Genomic DNA, 21647 nt, shown 5'->3' on the forward strand with positions numbered 1-21647 from the left:
ATGTTGTTTTCCTTAGATCTGGTGATTTCTAACTGATCCACCTTCTTCTCTCCACCTTTAGAGTCTACTTATGTTTGTTATATCAATATTTGTTGTCCAGACTTTTTAGTTTTACTTAGTGGGAAGAACAGGGAAAAATAATATCTATTCTGGAAGACCTTAAATACTTTAAATTCTTAATTGTTTAATTTTCAATATAATTAAAGTACCTTTTAGTCTGTTTGCCATCTGTTGATTGAGTAGAATTTTATCAGTGTGCCTCACTTTTAGGGCTTTAAATTTTTTTTAATGAAAGTATGACTTACCATCTAGAAATAGAAGTTTTAGAATTAATCTTTTAGTCTTATTTATTTTGGAGGAAGAGCAACAATTTTCTATATCCCATTTTATTAAAAGTATATACATAACATCTCTGGTTTTTGTTTGCTTAAAGATGAAGTCCCAAGAAGGCTTATGTATTAATTATGTATATCTTAATAAATAAAGAATAGTACTTTAAATATATTAAATTTATTTACTGCCACTACCACCCCCACTTCGAGTTTTCTTAGTAGATTACATTAATTTCATGCAGTTGATCCAGATAGCTCCAACTGACTGTTTAATTATTCTCCTGATTTCAGGTTCTCTTACAGCTACATCAGAGATTGAATTAATATGCTAAGAAATCACTAAATCCTGCTCTGAGGGGTTTAGAAATAAGTTGGGTAAGTTTAATATCATCTTAAATACTACCTGGATTTTTCTAGTGAATTCCTGATTTGGACCTGTTATGCGCCCTGCATCAAGCTGGACACATTGAATGGAGAGCATGTTCTCAACTTTGATTTTGCTCTTTGCTTATGGAGCTTCTCAGTTTTCTTTTGGATTGGGAGCCCCTTGGAAGGTTTGCATAAAGCTGTTGTCACTTTTCACAAACATTCATAGATATTCATAGAGTTTGAGGACCTTCTGAAATCCCCCAGAGTTCACAGGCCTTGGGTCAAGTGTCTGCTCTATAGTTTTTAAGACACTTTTACTTGCTTTGTTGCTCTTTTATTAATAAATATCACAAGAGCCCTGAGAATTAGTGGCTTGTATTCATATTTAATAATGAAGAAACCGGTGCTCAAAGTGGTGTGTGGCTTATCCAGTCGTGTAGCTATGAAATGCAAGTGTAGAACTGACGGCTTTCTAAATTGTGACAGTTTCTCAGGGGGCATCAGCATTCTCTAAGGTTCTTGGTACTTACTGTCAAATTGCTTCCTAATAAGGTAGAGTTATCTTTTCCTCACTGTCAGGAAATGAGCATGCCTTTTCACCATGTTATCACATTGAGTTTTTCCCCACACCATTGTTTCTTAAACTGATATGTATATGGGTATATATATTTATTTTCAGATTCTTTTCCATTATAGGTTATTACAAGACATTGAATATTATAGTTTCCTGTGCTATATAGTAGGTCCTTGGTTTTTATTTTATATATAGTAATGTGCATCTGTTAATCCCAGACTCCTAATTTATCCATGTCCCCCACCATGCTATACCCTCTAGTAACCATAAATTTGTTTTCTGTGTCTGCAAATCTGTTTCTATGTTTCAATAATAAGCTCGTTTATTATTCTGTTTTTAAATAAGCTTGTATAATTTTTTTTACATTGATATAAGATGCTATTCATCTTTCTCTGACTTCACTTAGTATGATAATCTCTAGGTTCATCCATGTTGCTGCAAATGGCATTATTTTATTCTTTTTATGGCTGAATAGTATTCCATTGTATCTGTGTACCACATCTTCTTTATCCATTCCTCTTTTGATGGACATTTAGGTTGCTTTCCTGTCTTGGCTGTTGTAAAAGGTGCTGCAGTGAACACTGGGGTGCATGTATCTTTTTGAATTAGTTTTGTCCAGAAATGGAATTGCAGGATCATATGGTAATATGCAACCATAACCATATGGAACCATTTTGCCTTTTTGCATTTCTTTTTTTGGGGGATGGTCTTGATCCCTGCCTTCTGTACAGTGTCACAAACCTCTATCCATAGTTCTTCAGGCACTCTGTCTATCAGATCTAATACCTTGAATCTATTTGTCACTTCCACTGTATAATCATAAGGGATTTGATTTAGGTCATACCTGAATAGTCTAGTGGTTTTCCCTACTTTCTTCAATTTAAGTCTGAATTTGGCAATAAGGAGTTCATGATCTGAGCCACAGCCAGCTCCCGGTCTTGTTTTTGCTGACTGTATAGAGCTTCTCCATCTTTGGCTGCAAAGAATATAATCAATCTGATTTCGGTATTGACCATCGGGTGATGTCCATGTGTAGTGTCTTCTCTTGTGTTCTTGGAAGAGTGTGTTTGCTATGACCATTATGTTCTCTTGGCAAAACTCTATTAGCCTCTGCCCTGCTAAGGGCATTCATTCTGTACTCCAAGGCCAAATTTGCCTGTTACTCCAGGTATTGCTTGACTTCCTACTTTTGCATTCCAGTCCCCTATAATGAAAAGGGCATCTTTTTTGGGTGTTAGTTCTAGAAGGTCTTGTAGGTTTTTATAGAACTGTTCAACTTCAGCTTCTTCAGCATTACTGGTCAGGGCATAGACTTGAGTTACTGTGATATTGAATGGTTTGCCTTGGAAACGAACAGAGATCATTCTGTCGTTTTTGAGATTGCATCCAAGTACTGCATTTCAGACAGTTTTGTTGACTATGAGGGCTACTCCATTTCTTCTAAGGGATTCTTGCCCACAGTAGTAGATATAATGGTAATCTGAGTTAAATTTACCCATTCCAGTCCATTTTAGTTCACTGATTCCTAAAATGTCAATGTTCACACTTGCCATCTCCTGTTTGACCACTTCCAGTTTGCCTTGATTCATGAACCTAACATTCCAGGTTCCTATGCAATATTGCTGTTTAGTGCATTGGACTGGAAAAGGTCAGTTTTCATTCCAATCCCAAAGAAAGGCAATGCTAAAAAATCTTCAAACTACCGCACAATTGCACTCATCTCACATGCTATCAAAGTAATGCTCAAAATTCTCCAAGCCAGGCTTCAACAGTACGTGAACCGTGAACTTCCAGTTGTTCAAGCTGGATTTAGAGAAGGCAGAGGAACCAGAGATCAAATTGCCAACATCTGTTGGATCATCAAAAAAGCAAGAGAGTTCCAGAAAAATATCTATTTCTGCTTTACTGACTATGCCGAAGCATTTGACTCTGTGGATTGCAACAAATTGTGGAAAATTCTTAAAGAGGTGGGAATACCAGATCACCTGACCTGCCTCCTGAGAAATCTGTATGCAGGTCAAGAAGCAAGAGTTAGAACGGACGTGGAACAACAGACTGGTTCCATATTGGGAAAGTAGTATGTCAAAGTTGTATATCGTCACCCTGCTTATTTAACTTATATGCAGAGTACATGAGAAATGCTGGACTGGATGAAGCACGAGCTGGAATCAAGATTGCGGGGAGAAATATCAATAATGTCAGGTATGCAGATGATACCACACTTATGACAGAAAGCGAAGAAGAACTAAAGAGCCTGTTGATGAAAGTGAAAGAGGAGAGTGAAAAAGTTGACTTAAAACTCAACATTCAGAAAACTAAGATCATTGCATCCGGTCCCATCACTCCATGGCAAATAGATGGGGAAACAGTGACAGACTATTTCTTTGAGCTCCAAAATCACTGCAGATGATGACTGCAGCCATGAAATTAAAAGACACTTTACTCCTTGGAAGGAAAGTTATGACCAATCTAGACAGCATATTAAAAAGCAGAGACATTACTTTGCCCACAAAGGTCCATCTAGTCAAAGCTATGGTTTTTCTGGTAGTCATGTATGGATGTGAGAGTTGTACTGTAAAGAAAGCTGAGCGCTGAAGAATTGATGTTTTTGAACTGTGGTGTTTTAGAAGACTCTTGAGAGTCCCTTGGACAGCAAGGAGATCCATCCAGTCCATCCTAAAGGAAATCAGTCCTGTACCTTCATTGGAAGGACTAATGCTGAAGCTGAAATTCCCAATACTTTGGCCACCTGGTTGCAAGAACCAACTCATTTGAAAAGACCCTGATGCTGGGAAAGATTGAAGGCGGGAGGAGAAGGGGACAACAGAGGATGAGATGCATCACCAACTCAGTGGACATGAGTTTGAATAAGCTCTGGGAGTTGGTGACGGACAGAGAGGCCTGGCGTGCTGCAGTCCATGGGGTCACAGAGAGTCGGACACGACTGAGTGACTGAACTGAACTTATGGTAATTCTATTTTTAGTTCTTTAGTAGTAGTAGTGAAAGTCACTCAGTCGTGTCCGACTCTTGCGACCCCAGGGACTGTAGCCAACCAGGCTCCTCTGTCCATGGGATTCTCCAGGCAAGAATACTGGAGTGGGTTGCCATCTCCTTCTCCAGGGGCTCTTCCCAACCCAGGAATTGAACCCAAGTCTGCTGCATTGCAGGCAGATTCTTTACCAACTGAGCTATGAGGGAAGCCCTTTTAGTGCTTTAGAGAACCTCTATACTCTTCTCCATAGATGCTACACCAGTTTACATTTTCAGCAATAGTGTAGGAAGTTTCCCTTGTCTCCACACCCTCTCCAGCATTTGTTATTTGTAGATGTTTTGATGATGGCCATTCTGACTGGTGTGAGGTGATACCTCACTGTAGTTTTAATTTGCATTTCTCTAATAATTAGCAGTATTGAGCATCTTTTCTTGTGCCTGTTGATCATCTGCATAAATATTTTTTGTTTAATCTTTCAGAATTTTTTTAATGATGCTATATAGAAATCTAACTTTTTCCTTCTAAATTAGGTAATTCATTTGGGTAGCATTTATTGAATGTTTCTTTGGTTTACCCACTGTTTGAAGTCTACCTTTATCATATAAAAAATTCCCATATATTTATATATGTATTTGTCTGTATAATGTTCATTTGATCTTATTCTGTATTGCTATGTGTTTATCTTACTCTTTTAATGTTATATTATTTAAAGTAACTTTTAAGTTTTCTCTTCCTAGACTTTTAAAAATGTTTGTCTTGATTTGAGCAGAAACTAGTATCTCTTTATTATCTATACTTATGCACCTTAGTGGAATCTTCTGTCTCTGTACTCTTGGGGACTTTCCTTATGTTCTCTGGCTCCTAGGAGTCTCTCCCTGGCTTTCTCACTAGAACTCAGAGTTTTCTTTCTCTCGGTAGTGGTGCCCACCCGCACCCCCCCAGCCCGCCATGCTTCAGTGTTGCACAGTTACACCCCCCAGAGCCCTCCTCGGTTGAAGGAATAAGGGGGTAAAAAGGAGATATGAGGCTGCCTTCCCCAACCACAATACTCTTCATGCCACCCTGCTTCCTTTTTCTAGTTTCTCAGGAGATTAGAGCCAGTTTTCTCTTAGGCCTTTAGGTTTCCTGCCTCACTTGTACAGCTTTATGACTTGTACTGGCTTCAGAGCAGGTGAGCAGAGAAAAAAAAAGAAAAGGAGCTGGGAACTCCCCATCCCAAACATTTACACTTCCCAGCTTGCAGAAGCCCCTTTTATTCCAGTGAGAAAGAGGGAGTTTCTTTTACAGTTGTTGCTGTGTGCACCTGCTCTGTAATTCTGGGACTCGACCCACCCTCATGTCAAAGTGGTAAACAAGAAAGGATTTTTAAAATAGCATGAACTCACTGCCAGATTGATTGTTCTTCACGTTTTGACTTCCCTCCCCAGTTTGCCTGCCATTGTTTGTTTTTCAGAGTTCTCAGGTAGCTGCTTTTAGGATTCTCTCCAGAGTTTTTTACTAATTGTAATCAGCGGGAGAGTTATAATGGGCTTTTACTCCATCTTGGCCTTCACTGAAAGTCAAGATATTTCATTTTGAAAATAATTTTTGTTTTTCTAAAAATTCTTTTCTTTTTCCTTGGTTACTACATTTTACGACAGTTTTCTTATTTTATGGATATATTGTCCTGAATCTCTCTGAAGATACCAGTTAAAGAACATTCTATTTCTTTTTGTTGCCTTACTTTCTTTTTTATGGGTCTTTGTGCCTTTGCTTTTTCACCTTAGTGCCTCTTTTAGTTTTTATTAAGTAGCTGATGATTCTTGGCTTGCTCTTGTTCAGTTGCTCAGTCGTGTCTGACTCTTTGCGACACCAAGGACTGCAGGACACCAGGTTTCCTTGTCCGTCACTGTCTCCCAGGGTTTGCTCAAACTCATCTCCATTGAGTCGATGATGTCATCCAACCATCCTATCCTCTGTCACCCACTTCTCCTGCCGTCAATCTTTCCCAGCATCAGGGTCTTTTCTAGTGTGTCTGCTCTTCACATCAGGTGGCCAAAGTATTGGAGCTTCAGCTTCAGCATCAGTCCTTCCAGTGAATATTCAGGGTTGATTTCCTTTGCGATTGACCGGTTAGGTCTCCCTGCAGTCCAGGGTACTCTCAAGAGTCTTCACCACCACCACAGTTTGAAAGCATCAGTTCTTGGCTATTCTTCTTTATAGTATTTTTAAATGAAGGTCTAAACCAGTGTTTGTCCAACTTCCGTATATGTAACGGTCACTTGGGGACCAAGTTTAAATGCAGATTCCTAGCCTTATTCTCAAAACATCTGATTCAGTATGTCTGGGTGGAGCATTTAAACAGTTTAGATAATTCTGATGCTGGTAACATCTTGGTAACTGGTGTAATTCTATAAAGGTCAGTTCTCCTCTCCAGAAAATTGTATTCTCCACTGAATATTATCACTGACCACATGACTCTGCCAGTTGGTTTCCCACTTGCTGTGGTAAATGGGATGTAGAGTTCCTTTTTTCTTTTTTCTGCAATTGCAAAGACAAGGCTAACAAACTTCTGCCATAAGTGAAAGTGAAAGTCGCTCAGTCATGTCCGACTCTTTGCAACCCCATGGCCTATACAGTCCATGGAATTCTCCAGGTCAGAATACTGGAGTGGGTAGCCTTTCCCTTCTCCAGGGCATCTTCCTAACCCAGGGATTGAACCCAGGTCTCCCACATTGCAGGAAAATTGTTTACCAGCTGAGCCACAAGGGAAGCCAAGAAAACTGGAGTGGGTAGCTTATCCCTTCTCCAGGGGATCTTCCCAACCCAGAATTGAACCAGGGTCTCCTGTGGATTCTTTGTAGGTGGATTCTTTACCAGCTGAGCTATGAGGGAAGCCTCTGCTATAAGGAAGGGATTTATCTACAGGGAGAGTTCTGATTAGTTCTGCGTTGTCTCCCTCGAGCACAGTCTATTGAGATTGTCCCTAACCTATTATCTCCAACTCAAAGTTCATACTATAAGTCCTCTAACAAAGACTTTAGACTCACAGTAAATGCTGTGGTCAGCATTTACCGTTTATCATCAGAGTTTTTATTGGTTATCTTCGGTGATTTTTCACTTAGTTATTCTGTGCCTTGACATGAGGTGTTTGAGGAGAAGAAGTGGATACTCAGTCTGCCATCTTGAACTGGAAATCCATTGTTACTTTTAAAGTGATGTTGATTTCTAGTATGCCAAGAAGTGTTTCTTTTGAATTCTTACATAAAACAAACATCATAAAGTCGGTAGCAGGATCATAACTTATTCTTACTGACTCGGGTATATGAAGAAAATATAGCGTCTCTATTTTTCTAAAAGTCCTGTCTTCCTTTTGATGAACCCTGGCTACTGGGTAACTGGAGGAAGAGTACCCGTGTTATTCCAAGCTGGTAAACTAAGTCACGTCTAGTAATTTGAATTGATCTCTTCGGATATTTCAGTCTCTGTTTGAATACTAGTCAATCAGGTATCATCTCTTTTCTCTCACTTTCCCACAATGAAATCTGGGTTTATGGATGCTTGTGTGACCTTGTAGTCATGGTAGGGTACCAGAACCATCAAGTCCATGTGCTGTTTTCTCTGGTTTCTTACTGGTCTCTCCTTTAAGGTAACTGGTCAGGCTATTTCCTGGAATTGTGACTACTGTGGTGCTACCAGCACCGTCCTAGAGTATTCTTCAGATGTCTGAAGCTGAAGTTTACAGCTGATGTTACTCTAGATCTGTTCTCTTGGTTCCCAGGATCTATTGCCATTTGCCCAGGTGTCATGGATAACTGGAGAAGGCAATGGCACCCCACTCCAGTACTCTTGCCTGGAAAATCCCATGGATGGAGGAGCCTGGTAGGCTGCGGTCCATGGGGTCGCTAAGAGTCGGACACGACTGAGCGACTTCACTTTCACTTTTCACTTTCTTGCATTAGAGAAGGAAATGGCAACCCACTCCAGTGTTCTTGCCTGGAGAATCCCAGGGACGGGGGAGCCTGGTGGACTGCCGTCTATCGGGTCACACAGAGTCGGATACGACTGAAGTGACTTAGCAGCAGCAGCAGCATGGATAACCTGAGGTCTGGTTTGGGATTCCCATCGACTCACTAGCCAGGTGGTCTCTTTTCCAGGCCTCTGTTGTGGAGCCGCTTTGCCCCTGTTACAGGGACCTCATTCAGCAAACTTAAAATCAGCATCTTAAGTTACCTTTCTGCACTAGTTTAGAGCACTTAGGAATTTCCCAGAGCCTTTTATGGCACATAGGAGAAAAAGGAGACCCAGAGCAGGTCTCACACCCTTCCTCTGTCGGATTGGGCTTCTGTGCATGTGCTCTGGTGTGGCGTTCTTCAGCTTGTGCTGGGTGTGTATGTGCTCAGTAGCTCAGTTGTGTTCGACTCTTTGGCCCCTCCCCCGGCCCCCTTGGACTATAGCCTTCAGTCTCTTCTGACTGCGGAATTTCCCAGGCAAGAATACTGGAGAGGGTTGCCATTTCCTTCTCCAGGGGATCTTCCCCACCCAGGGATCAAGCTCTCTTCTGTCTCCTGCATGTGCTGACAGGTTGTTTACCACTAGTGCCCCCTGGGGAGCCCAGGGTGTATATGAGGGGAGATAATGGCTTGGTGGGGGTGGGCAGTGGGGGTACACAAGATGTTTCTGGAAGGCTGTGACTTTGCACTTACTCAACAAGAAGCAGAGCAGAAACCATTCTAACTCCCAGATTTCCTTGATCTTTCAGACATTCTTTTTCTTTTGCAGCCTCAACCTGGACTGGGTAAAGGAAGTCCTGGTCTGATCACTTGCTTCTCCTGTCTCAGTCTTTTAATGTCTTTATCCCACAGTCCTTTGGCCAGAATCAGGATCTTTTTTTTTTTTTTTTTTTTGGCTGTGCTGAATCTTCATTGCTGTGAAGGCTTTCTCTAGTTGCCTTGAGTCGGGGGCTATTCTCTAGCTGCAGTGCACAGGCTTCTCATTGCAGTGGTTCTCTTGTTGGGGCGCACAGACCCTAGGGCATGGGGGCTTTAGTAGTTCTGACACATGGGCTCAGTAGTTTCAGCTCTGGGGCTCAAGAGCACAGGCTCAATAGTTGTGGCCCATGGGCTTAGTTACTCTGCAGCATGTGGGGTCTTCCTGTGATCGAACCCATGTCTCCTCCATTGGCAGGTAGATTCCACACTGAGCCACGAGGGAAGCCCCAGAATCAGGAATTTGAGGCTTTAATTTGCAGTCTCTCGGTTTTATCCTCCTTCTACCCTAGGTAGTAGGCATTATGTTCTAGCTATCATGAGCAAAAGAGATATCTGCTCTCCAAAGTGAAAGAAACTGCACTCTGAGTCTTTCAAGCTTGGTCAGAAAACATTAGTGTAAAAAAAGATATCTTTCTTTGGGAAAACCAGACTTTCAAGACTTACCTTGCTGCAAAATCCTTTCTTTAACTCAAAAGGCAAATGTTAAATATTATTTTTTTATGTATCTAAACTTCTCCAAGGAAGTGGTTGCTACTTGTAGAACAGTAGAAAAGTTAGTAGAAGGAAATGCAAATGGGAGAAAATATAACTGTTTTCCTAATCATTAAGGTATATCTACCCTCATTACTCTTCTTTTTAAAAATTTACTTGTTTTTCCTTATACATTTACTCTTACCCTTTTATTCTGGTATATGATTATATTTCTAAAACATACTTTAGTTTTTATTTGATTTATATTAAGCCTGTAATTTTTGGATCAGTTTGCATCTTAATAATAGTTTTCCCAAACAGGAAAATAATCTGTCTGTATTTTTTCCTATCTTTAAAAAACATTTATCAGTAAGGTTTTGTAAAAATTTGAAACATGATTTTAAAATATAGAGCTAATATTCTTTTTTACATGATTTTTTTTCTTTCTGTTTTTGTGTCTGTGTAAGAAAGCAAAATCCAGTTTGCAACTCGGTTGCTTGTGCTTTGTGGCTCTTTCCTGTGTGTTCCCATGGTACTTTGTTTATTTGTTTTTTCTAAAATTCCTCATATTTGTATTTACTTGGGTGGATCAGGTCAAGGGCAGGGACTCAGGTAGTGCTTATCTTTATTTGCCTTAGTGCCTAACAAATTCCTGCTCCTAAGAGGCTTGGGGAAATTAGCACTTCCTATACTCCTTCCCTGATTTATTTTTCTCCATAGTACTTACTGTATTCTAACGGACTACATTATTTACTTGTTTTATTTATCATCTCTGTCCTCTCACTAAATTGTAAGTGCCACCATGGCAGGGATTTTTAACTGTTTTGCCTACTACTGTATTTCTAACACCTAGAAGAGTACCTGGAACAGAGGTGACCAGTGATTATTTGTGGAATGATTAACTAATGAATTGTTCATATTTAGATACTTGCCTAAATTATACCGTATGATCCATAAAATATGATAGGTATAACTGCTGATATGGAAAAAATTTATGTAATCATAAAAGTGTAGAGTTCAAAAGCTAGGAGAACCTTAGTATCATCTAATTCTGTCTCATTTTGGGAAATGACCAAAAGGTGAAATGACTTGATTTAAGCCCAGGGTCAGTTATTTGTAGAGATGGAACAAGAGGTGAGAACTCCTGAGTAAAATTTAATAGTTAATATTGATATTTGGATATGTGGTAGGAAAGATGTGTGATTATGGGTAAGAAAAGGGAATCAGAAATTAGGTATATGTAGGCAAGTGACCTGATCTCCCAGGCATCAGCTTCTTCCTCTGCACAAGAAGAATAATTCTACCTTTCTTATAGATCATTCTGAGACATGTATGAGACAAAGCATATTAACTTAAGAATGCACACTGCCTGGCACTTGGTGAAGGCTCAGTGAAGGTGGCTCCCATTATTACTATTTGGAATATTTTTCTTGATATCCCAGTAAATACCATTTAGGTTTTATTTTTTCCTTCATAGCACATTAACAGAATTTACAATTGTGTATTTAATGTCTCTTTTCTCTGTTAGATTGTAAGTTTTATAAAGGCATCTTTATTGTGATGTATCCAGTTGTCTTATACAGTGCCTGAAACATGATAGACACTGTATATGTATGAATTAATTAACTTGAGAAGGTTGCTAAGAAGTTTGAAAAGAGAAACATTTGATGAAAACCTTTTGAGTAGCAAAGGTTAAGAAGAATAAGTTGGGCAGCTTTATATTAAAGCTATAGGTACCTTCTTAGTCTCAAATCAAATACTTCTAAGGAAGCTTATGCTTTTAATTTGTTTTTCCCAAGTAAACTGCTCTGCTGGAAAGCAAATTCACTGACTTCCTGGCAAGGATATTAGTTGAGTTTATAAGATACTGTTCATTGTAAAGGACTGAATTAGCTTTTGGGGACCACTCTTGGATAAGATAAATTGATCCATTGAGGACTCGATCTGTGGGGCTAAGCGATTAAGCACCTCAGTAACAGTCTTGAGGCCGTTGTCCAGCCATCAGTCTATCTATCTCTTGTTACTTTACCTAGCTTCATTTGATGAAAATCAGGAAAACTGTTTTTCTCCTCAAATTGCTATCCCCTCCTACTTTTTTTGTACTGTTTTGAAGCAGTAACCATGGTTACTAGTAAGCTCCTTGGAGCTTTGAAAACATTAGTCAGTTTCACAGCTGGAGGTAGAGTGATCTAGATAAAAGCAAAAGAAAAAAGCTGACTGTGGTTTTTTCCTTCTGTTGGAACTGATTTCTTTCAATGGGGAGCACTTCACATAAAATGAAATGTTCTTTATTCCCACCAGAGTAGACCATGTTTTCATTTAAATTAACAGTAGGCTAGCACCTGGCTCCTTTTTAGAGTCAGGAAAGGGAGGTAATGCTACCACTCACCTGCCCTCCACCTGAATCTCCTCCCTCTCTACCCTCTTCTCTTCTCTGTTTCTTTACACCTCCCCAGGGCCAGTAGTGAGTGAAGTAATACTGACATTTGAGGCCCAGATGGGTAAGGTTATGAAGTTGCAGCTTTGGATTAACAGGGTGGGTAAGGGGAGGAGTGAAGGAGTACCAAAATCTTGGTACAATGGTGAAGTGAAAGTCTCTCAGTTGTGTCCGACTTTTTGCCACCCCATCGACTACACAGTCCATGGAATTCTCTGGGCCAGAATACTGGAGTGGGTAGCCTTTCCCTTCTCCAGGGGATCTTCCCAACCCAGAGATAAAACCCAGGTCTCCTGCACTGCAGGCGGATTCTTTACCAGCTGACCCACAAGGAAAGCTCAAGAATATTGAAGTGGGTAGCCTATCCCTTCTCCAGTGGTATAGGAGTACCAGGAGCATATTTGTCAGGACCAAGGACCACCTCTTGTGAGAGGGCCAGAATACGTGATTTCTAGAAGTAAATTTTGAGGGATGGTGGTGTTGAGAAGAGAAAGGAAATCTATATTTATTAAGCATCTAGTGTGTACATCTGAAGCTTCCCAGGTGGCACAGTAGTAAAGAATCCACTTGCCAATGCTGGAGACCCAAGAGACATGGGTTCAGTCCCTGAACTGGGAAGATCCCCTGGAGTAGGAACTGAACTGAGGAAATGGCAACCAATTCCAGTATTCTTACCTGGCAATCTCATGGAAGAGGAGCCTGGCAGGCTACAGTCCATGGGATTGCAAAGAGTCAAAAACAACTGAGTTACACACACACACGAAGTATCTGCATTAGTAGTTTCTACTGTATTATGCTGTTTCTTACTCTAGACTGTGAAAGGACTCTGAAAAATTTAGAATAGCTGATTTATACCATCTTGTTTCTTGGTGTGATTTAGACCAGGAGTTTGCAGACTACAGTCTGTGAGCCAGATCCTGCCTACAGTCTGTTTTCAGTAAAGTTTTATTAGAACATAGCCACCATGCCCATTCAGTTTTGTGTAGTCTGTGATTGCTTCTGCATGTTGAAGGCAGAATTGAGTACAGAATCCTGTACAGAGACTGGATAGCCTTAAAACCTGATGTATTTGCTGTCTGGCCTTTTACAGAAAAATCTGCTAACCCCTGATCTAGATGAGCTGGATCAGTTCTTGGACCAGGTATGGGAAGGGTTATATTGAGAGGAAACACACTCATAGGCTGCACTCCTGTGGACTTTAGAATAGTGGCATCTTGAAGGGACGATGCTGAAGATTTGGGTAAAAGTGGTGGGCTCTCTGGCCATTTTCAGTCATAAGCCCAAACCTAACTTGTGAGAGGAAACATTAAATGTGATCTTTGTATTTTGTTTTCGACATTTCTTTGCCATCTTCTGTTCCTACATACACAGCCGTGTCTGTAGTCTCAAATGGACTTAACTCCAATTCTGTTTCCTACACTTCCATAAATGTAAACTTAACATATTTTAATTGGAAATGAACTTGGAGATCATCTGCTCCAATATCCTTATTTTACAGACTCCAGAAATCGAGTTCCTAAGAAGTTTTCCTGTATCTGATGTCACAAAAGCAGGTTAGTTGCAAATCCTGGGAATAAAGCTCTGATTTTTTGACTAATTTCCTGCTGTCTTGCATAGAGGCATTTACATATGAAGACTACCCTCACCCATATATCTGCAGCTCTAAGAAATCTTCTTAGAAATCTAAAGAAACAACCAAAGAGGAGAGAAGTGCTAAATCTAGATTCTAATTTAACTTTGCTACTGGTTATCATTTTTAGTAAGTGTACCAATTTTTGATAAACAGAAGACTCTAGAAGATAAATTAGGCTTGTAAGGATGACTATAAATTAAGTTCCAGATATTTGCTGGGAAATATGCAAGTTATTCAAGTAAACATAGTTAATTCCTCAGTAATTTGTAAGTAAAACATTGTAGAAGCAAGAATCCCTGTTGCTATAAGTGGAGTATGTAATTGAGTTTAAATATTTTTCTTTTGTGAATTGTACAAACTGTAATTTATAATAAAACAGTTTAATTTATGACTTCATGATCTAATGAAAAAATCTTCCTTTAAGAAAATTAAATATTGTTTAACTAAAAATACAAAAAAGGAATATGCCAGAAATTGTAGCCATTTTACTTTTATATTCCTGATAGGGATATTGCCATAACAACTGGGGCAGAGTCATTACGTATTTTCCTTAAATTCAGTACTAGAAAGGCCTCTCCCTTTATTGCATCAGAAAATAATAATAGAATTTCTCCTTGCTAGTTCCCCAGGGACCCATTTTAGACAGGAGAAATCCTAACAGCAGCATGCACACACACACAAAACTGTACATTGGAACCTCTGCTGTAAGAGCAGATATTAGTATCCTTTTGGCTTATTCTGAAGATGATTTGTAAAACCTTAACACCAGTATTAGATGCATGTATTTAATTAATCTCTACAGAACTGTATAATTGTTTCTTTTTTCCCTCTGTGTGCTAAGTCAGGCCCCTCTACTTTCTTTCTTTTTACATTGGAAAAGTTAATTTTTTTTCTTAGCAATGTAAAATAATGAGCAAATTTAAGTTGCAGCTTAATAGACTTAACCTATTTTAATTCTAAATTAGGATGTGATGAAACCATTAAACTCAAAATACTTGATTGCTATTTAATCTTTCAGAAATTTAAGCCATTGTGAAGGCCTATCTCCAAATGGATTGTCCAAATAAAAAATCAAAAGGAACAGCTATGTTTAAATTTGGAATTCCTAAGTAAATATTTTTATTATAGTTGGTTCATTAGAATTGAGATTGAGATATAATCATAATGGTTTTGGGTGTCAGTTAATCTGGAACTCTTGACTTACTAGCATAGCTTAATTATCTAAGCTAGTAGTTTTCAGTTCTTCAAAACCAGGTTTCTCTTTGATAGTCATAGAAGTAGTTGATTCCTCTTTGCTATTACTTGAAATTTAAAGTAAATTTCATTTGTTTAAAAAAAACCAAAAGATTTAGGTACAAAGTGCTTTTTGTCCCCTCCAAACTTATTAACATGTCCCCAGTTTATTGAATTCTGTATAAATTTACAGAACAGAAATTTATAACGTGTTCCTTGGACAACTTCAGAGGGTCATTAAACTTCCTGATACTATATACAAAGTTTTGTCCTTGTGAAAATTATTTTGAGGTAAAGTGTCTGTCTTTTTATTGAAGTCTCAAAGCTATCTATCACCCAAAGTCAAAAAGCATTTTTTAATAAGGCTTCTAGAAGCTTCTTGCCTTCCAAAGGAATAGTGAAGGTAAATTTGCTTTGCTTTCTGTAGAATCTTGGCTATTTTTCATAGGTGAGGAAATGGAAGCTCCTAGAAGTTAAGTGGCTTACTCAAAGATATTGTAGTTAAATCCTTGTTTAATTAACGTGGGTTCCCCTAGGGCTCTTGTGACATCCTGATAGATTTCTTAGGACTTTTTTTAACCTTCCAGCCTATGCAGAAAGGTTGTTGAACTTTCAACTTGGCAGCAAGATATTCGAATACAAACCTTTTATAGGTGCAATAGAGCTCTCTCATAATTTGCTCCGGTTGTTTCATGAAACATTAGCATGATACTCTTTATGTAGTTTCTTAGAGGAGCTATATACGGAGGGCCCCTAAAGTCCCAAAGGAAAATCTCTGAGTCTTCATAAAAAAGCAGTGTTCGTATGAAAATATAGGAGCAAAATCGTGAGACTTCAGACTAAGAAATCTCAGGCCTGTGAACATTTTGTTCATTCATTTTACAGATGTTTATTATGTGCTCACTGTGGGAATATAGGTTTAACTAGTTGATAAAGAATACTTGTGATAAAATATGAGATTGTGTTCATTTAATAATACCACCAGTTTAATTAATGTTGGAAGATGCTTTCCTTTCTAATTACTAACTCAAAGAAAAAAATATTGTACAATAACATTGACAGCCATTTTATATAATGGTCACTAGAACACCAATCTGATAGAGTTGTGAAATATTATAAATTCTCAGACTACTGGTAATTAAGGAGATCTCCTTGTTTAAATATAAGACCAACGCAGGGGGAGAGAAAAGATTTTGTTTCGTTTACCATTTTACACTGTCTGATAAAGATTTAACTATTATTCTTAAGTTAATTTTTTAATGTTTAAATTTAGTGGTCATATTTTACATTGTGAACATAGATACTGAATTTTTGTATTACTTGGTAATATATGGTAGCATAGTTGTAAGTGTGGGAAAAAGTGTATGGCAAGTGTGTGGCAAATTAATTGGAAGTATCCTTAAATGAACTTAAATTTCAGTCACTCTTCATGTATACTTAAGGTGCTTTCAAAATAAGGATTTTATGATTTAATATGCATTTCAAAGATTGAAAGACTAATCCCATTTCACAATGTTTATTTTACATAGTATGCTTGAGATTTATGAACTGTGAGATTGGTGTGTCTTTCCAATTCGAGTTAATCAGTTTGGCCTTTTAAACTGGAGATCAAGATTCTTCAACATTCTAAATCTTACTCGTTTAAGATTCCTTAGCCAGTTCTTACAAAGTAATCACTCCAAAGGAATAGTAACAATGTAGTATTTGTATTGTGCTTGTTTTCACATTCTGTTCTTTTAAAATGTTTTTACTTTATTTCTGTATTTTTAAGGTATATAATTGGTTTCCAAGGGTGACTCTATGATGAATGATATTTTCATTAATAGGCAGTTAAGATTCAATTGATGCAGGAGCTTCAGTTAATATATGAGTCCCTTCCCTGTGCTCCCATGAATAGTATCTTGAGCTCATAACCTTATAATATTTGTTACATTATTTTAATTATTTGTTTCTTCAACTAGACTGCCCCAACTCCCAAGTCCTTGAGGAGAGGAAGCTAGATCAACTTTGTATCTTCAGAATGTATGATAGCACGCAGCAGACAGTATATGTTTTTAAATGAATAAATTGATTGAGGAACTACCCATGTTACAGAGGGTCACTTGCTTTATTCAGAGTCTCCTGATTTAAATGTTAATGTCATGGAAAAAAACCCACACAAACAAACCCTTCACAGCGACATCTAGACTGGTGTTTGTATATCTGGACACTGTGGCTTAGCCAAGTTGACACATAAAATTAACCATATAGGTACCACGTAAGTAATTAATTTTAGTGGGGGAAAAAGATTCCTTAGTATTTTCATAAATTAGCTATAAAAATTGAAATTAGTGTAAGAAAAATCAAGTTAAAATTAAAAAGAAACATCCATGATTGTGGCTAGGAATATATTTGTATAATAGAATTTTTATGTCAGTGCAGTATGGGAAAACAAAGCATATGAACAAGTATAACATAATACATAATAGAAAATTTTCAAGAAACAATGATCAGAATGGGGTTGAAGGCAAGTATTCTTAAAGAATAGAAATTTTGATCAAATTTTGAAGAAAGTGTATGGCTATGCATATGTATAGAGTTGGGGGATAATCCCAGTGAGTAGAATATTAAAGCCTTATGAGAAGCTGAGAGAAGAAAAGATGGGGGCAAACCGAAGGGGAGCCTTGAATATACATTTTATATTTTTTAGCTGGGAAATTACAAAAAACTGTGAGGAATAATTAAGAGGAAAGTAAGTAAATAAAAAACATTTCTTAAGGTACTGTTCTGTGTGTATAATGGACTAAAGTGGTTTATAAGCCCATGTACATTATGTGAGAACCTTGGCAAAGATTTGTACATAGAGAATCCCCAGATCTCTTAGCAACTGATGAGAGAATTGACAGAACTTTGTGATTTAATGTTGGAGACACATTTAAGAGAGATACACTAATTTTGTCTGAATTGGCAGTCTGATGCCATGAGAATAGTATTGTTAATTTTGACAGTGATGTAGAAATACAGAAAGTGGACAGGTAGAATATGATGAATGATATGTAGATAAGTCTCAAGAGGTATTCAATAGGATAAAAGTTACTATATACTGTACTATAATATTCTAATATTTTACTCTGAGGCATAAAATACAGTACTTTCTTATTAAGGAATTTTATTCTACTTGGTGAAACCAGCATACTTTTATTATAAACTTTATAGTGTGAAGTTTAATATTTGAAGATATCAGACATGAAATTACTGGTTAATCATCTCTAACCATCACATATGTATAGTTAGTATGTATTGTAACAAAGACAATGAAAACTGTAGAATTTCAAAGTGAGAGGGTATTTAAGACTATTGTCTGGGAAGAATTTATGGCAGGTATCAGATTTAAGCTCTTATATATAAGATTTGAAATGCTTTACATAGTGGGGGTAATAGGGCAAATGGAAAGCCCCACAAGTTGGAGGCTTAGTGATGACTAAAAGGTACTACATATTTTAAATAAGACTTTGTTAATTTGGATATCTTGTAACTTACACACAGCTTTTATCTGCTTATTATATATGATTAATCATTTGCATATGACCTGCAACTGTAGCATCATCAGTTGTATAATTTACCTTTTTTTCCCTCTCAATTCCCATTCTCTACTTTAATCTGTCAGTGTCAAAAATTCATGAAAATACTGGTCACTTCTTGAGGTAGCATTGAGATTATCTGTTATTTCCTTTTGGTCATTCTTTATTTTGTCATTACACTGTACGTGCCTTTGTTTTCATGAGTTTGATTTGTCCCTAGTCCCAAGTGGCATTAATTGGGATATTTCTTGGTCCAGAGCCAAATATTCCTACTGTTGTCATTGTGCTTGAGCCTATCTTCTCTTGCTTTCTTTCCAGATAGGAGCTTCTTTAAATGATGGTATTTCTTCTTGTGCCTGCTTCTTAAGCCCCATCTAATTTCTCTTCTCCAAACCTCATTGCCTCTTACTGTTATTACTGCCACGGTAAATCTCTTCTTTGGATTGCATTTATAGCATTTTTTATGATATGCATAGAATTTGAATTACTGAAATAAAACTGTTTTCCATTACCTCAGTTAATATTGGGTATCTCAGTTTTCATCTAGTCAGATGACTTTTCTTTACAAGTAGTCAGTGTTTTCAAGGTTTCGGTATAAGTTATCATCTTGCAGTACAAAAATGATACCTGATATTGTTAAGGTTTGTCACAAAGTTAGTCAGAGATAGAATATTTAAAATGTGCAGTATACATGGAAAATTTTCCATAATTCTGTAGCATCAATATTTAAAAAAAATAATACTGTTGATTTATAATCAGACAATGAAGCTACACTTTAAACAATGCTGGGAGAAAAGGATTTAATAGCTTCTTAACATCCTAATCCCACTTCTTGCCCTGACAGAATTCATTGGAATTCCTCTGGATATCATTCTGTGGAAAACAACTCCTCCTTTCTCCCACTTTTATTCAGGAGCGCAGAATACAAGTATTTCTTCCTTTGCATGTACTTTAATCTTGCTTAGAGCTATTATGTCTTCCCCGCTTAATTGTTCATTGTTACTACTTCTCTAGTTTCAAAAAGTAACCACTGTGATCACAATTCAGGAAGAGCATTGAGACTTCCACGCTGCTGTCAGTTAGAATTTACTGAATGGTCATATAATTGGGGAAGTAATTGGATGGTTAACTGCTAAAAGTTTTAAAATAAACTCTGAATTCTTCACTATGTTTATGTGATGACCAGTAGTTTCTTGAATAGTTCTCTAGGTAATCAAGACAATGTATTTTGGTTAATAAATAAGGAAAGAAATAGGGTTATTTGAATATTTGAAAACATTGAAGTTATTCTCCATAAAATACTGTTCTGTAATCTCCTTAATCCATTTAATAAAAATTTATTGTCTTCCATTAGAAAGTAGACATAAAATATTGTTATATGGACCAAACAGTGGTATAAATACCAGCCTAAGAAATAAAATTTTACCAATATAGTGGAAACTCCCAGTGTAAATAATCCTTTCTCAGCACATCCCTCATTTTGTCACCTTCTGAATGTAAACACTATACTGAATTTTGTGACTGTTATTTTTTAATTTAAAATACATTTTACATATATATCTATACTTAAGTAATATACTCTATTGGGGCTTCCCAGGTGTCACTAGGGGTAAAGAACCCATCTGCCAATGCAGGAGACATAAGGGAGGCAGGTTCGATCCTTGGATTGGGAAGATACTCTGAAGGAGGGCATGGTAACCCACTCCAGTATTCTTGCCTGGAGAATCCTATGGACAGAGGAACCTGGCAGGCTATAGTCCACAGGGTTGCAAAATGTTGAACATGACTGAAGTGACAACACACACACCCACATACTCTATTTATTTATTTTTGAACAGTATAAAAGCAGTATATTTTATGTGTTCTTCTTAAGATCTACTTTTAAGATTCATTTGCATTGCTCTGTAGCACATTTATTTTCATAGCTAGTTATGAATATGTGATGAATTGTTTTATCCTTGTTTTTGTTTCTACTATTATGAACAATACTTGAGTGAGTTTCTTACAGTGTCTAGTGGTATATACATGTACAGGCATCTCCATCTAGGAATAGAATTGCTAGGTCAGAGAGTATATATGTGCACATTCAGTTTGAGTGCTAAATTGTTTTCCAACTTGGTTTGTTGCACAGGGTGGCTAGATGTACACTAAAAATTTCCTCTTCTTCCTAGGCACAGAGTTAGGTTGTATTTTCCACCTCCCTTGCATTAGGAAAGTCCACTTAAATGAGTTCTAGTCTCTAGAATGTGAGTAGAAGTAATGTATGCCACCTTCAGGCTTAGTCCTCAAAATTATGCCATATGTGATAATCTAGTTTCTCCTTTCCCATTTTCTGGCCAAGTTTTCTTTCATACTAATTCTTTAACCTCCCGTTATATATACTATGCTAGAAAGACTAAGTATTCCCTGTACAAGTGGAATACAGGTGGTGATTAGTGAATGTCCTTGACTTGTTTCTATTTTTAAAGTGTATGCTTCATATATTTCACAGTTATCTACAGTATTTTCTGTGTTCTCTCAATATCCTTTATAAAGTGTTTCTTAAAAATCTTAATGATTTTTCTAAAAATTTTATCAGAAATGTTGAACTTAGGTGTTTTACCCGTAACTTTTGGAATCATCACTTGGCTTTTCTCATTTGATATGTTAATTTTGTGAATAATATTTACTAATTATTTATGAATAATATTTATAATAATATTTATTATATCTTTGGAATATTCTTATTCCATACTTCTATTTCTAGCATAAACTCATATTGATAAATCTTCCATTCATTTGTTAATAAAAGTTTTCTTTCACTATCTATGTTTTTTTGGATTCTTAGTTTGAATATATTCATAGTAAGGGTATAATGGCTGTAACTAAGGGTCTGGTAAGGATGTAATGACTGTTTCTGAGTTCATAGTGTCCTTCGATCCAAGGAATACTTGTTAGCTACATTTATTAAGTAGTTAGGTCAAAAAACTTAATAAGTATGTATGTGCTAGCAACTTAGCAGCTGTTTGAAAAATAATACACATGATTCAAAGAAGTAATATTTTAATTTTATCCTTAAATAACCACAGTTGCTTA

At 37.2% G+C, this 21647-nt stretch overlaps 1 protein-coding gene across 11 annotated transcripts in view; it reads left to right on the forward strand.

Annotated features, from left to right (window-relative positions):
- Positions 1-21647, forward strand: part of NCOA1 (nuclear receptor coactivator 1) — a 205941-nt gene that overhangs the window by 69573 nt on the left and 114721 nt on the right. For 6 of the 11 annotated variants that reach the window (XM_061154918.1, XM_061154917.1, XM_061154926.1 and 3 more), the window contains exon 3: positions 13645-13699. The exons of 3 other annotated variants lie outside the window; for them this stretch is intronic. The gene's annotated coding sequence lies outside the window, so the exon portion shown is untranslated. Of the gene's footprint in view, positions 1-623; positions 708-13644; positions 13700-21647 lie in introns of those variants that run through there. 2 more of the 11 variants (XM_061154920.1, XM_061154924.1) reach the window with 2 other exon arrangements.

Source organism: Dama dama, chromosome 11, assembly GCF_033118175.1.
Source record: "Dama dama isolate Ldn47 chromosome 11, ASM3311817v1, whole genome shotgun sequence".
Taxonomy (NCBI): Eukaryota; Metazoa; Chordata; class Mammalia; order Artiodactyla; family Cervidae; genus Dama; species Dama dama.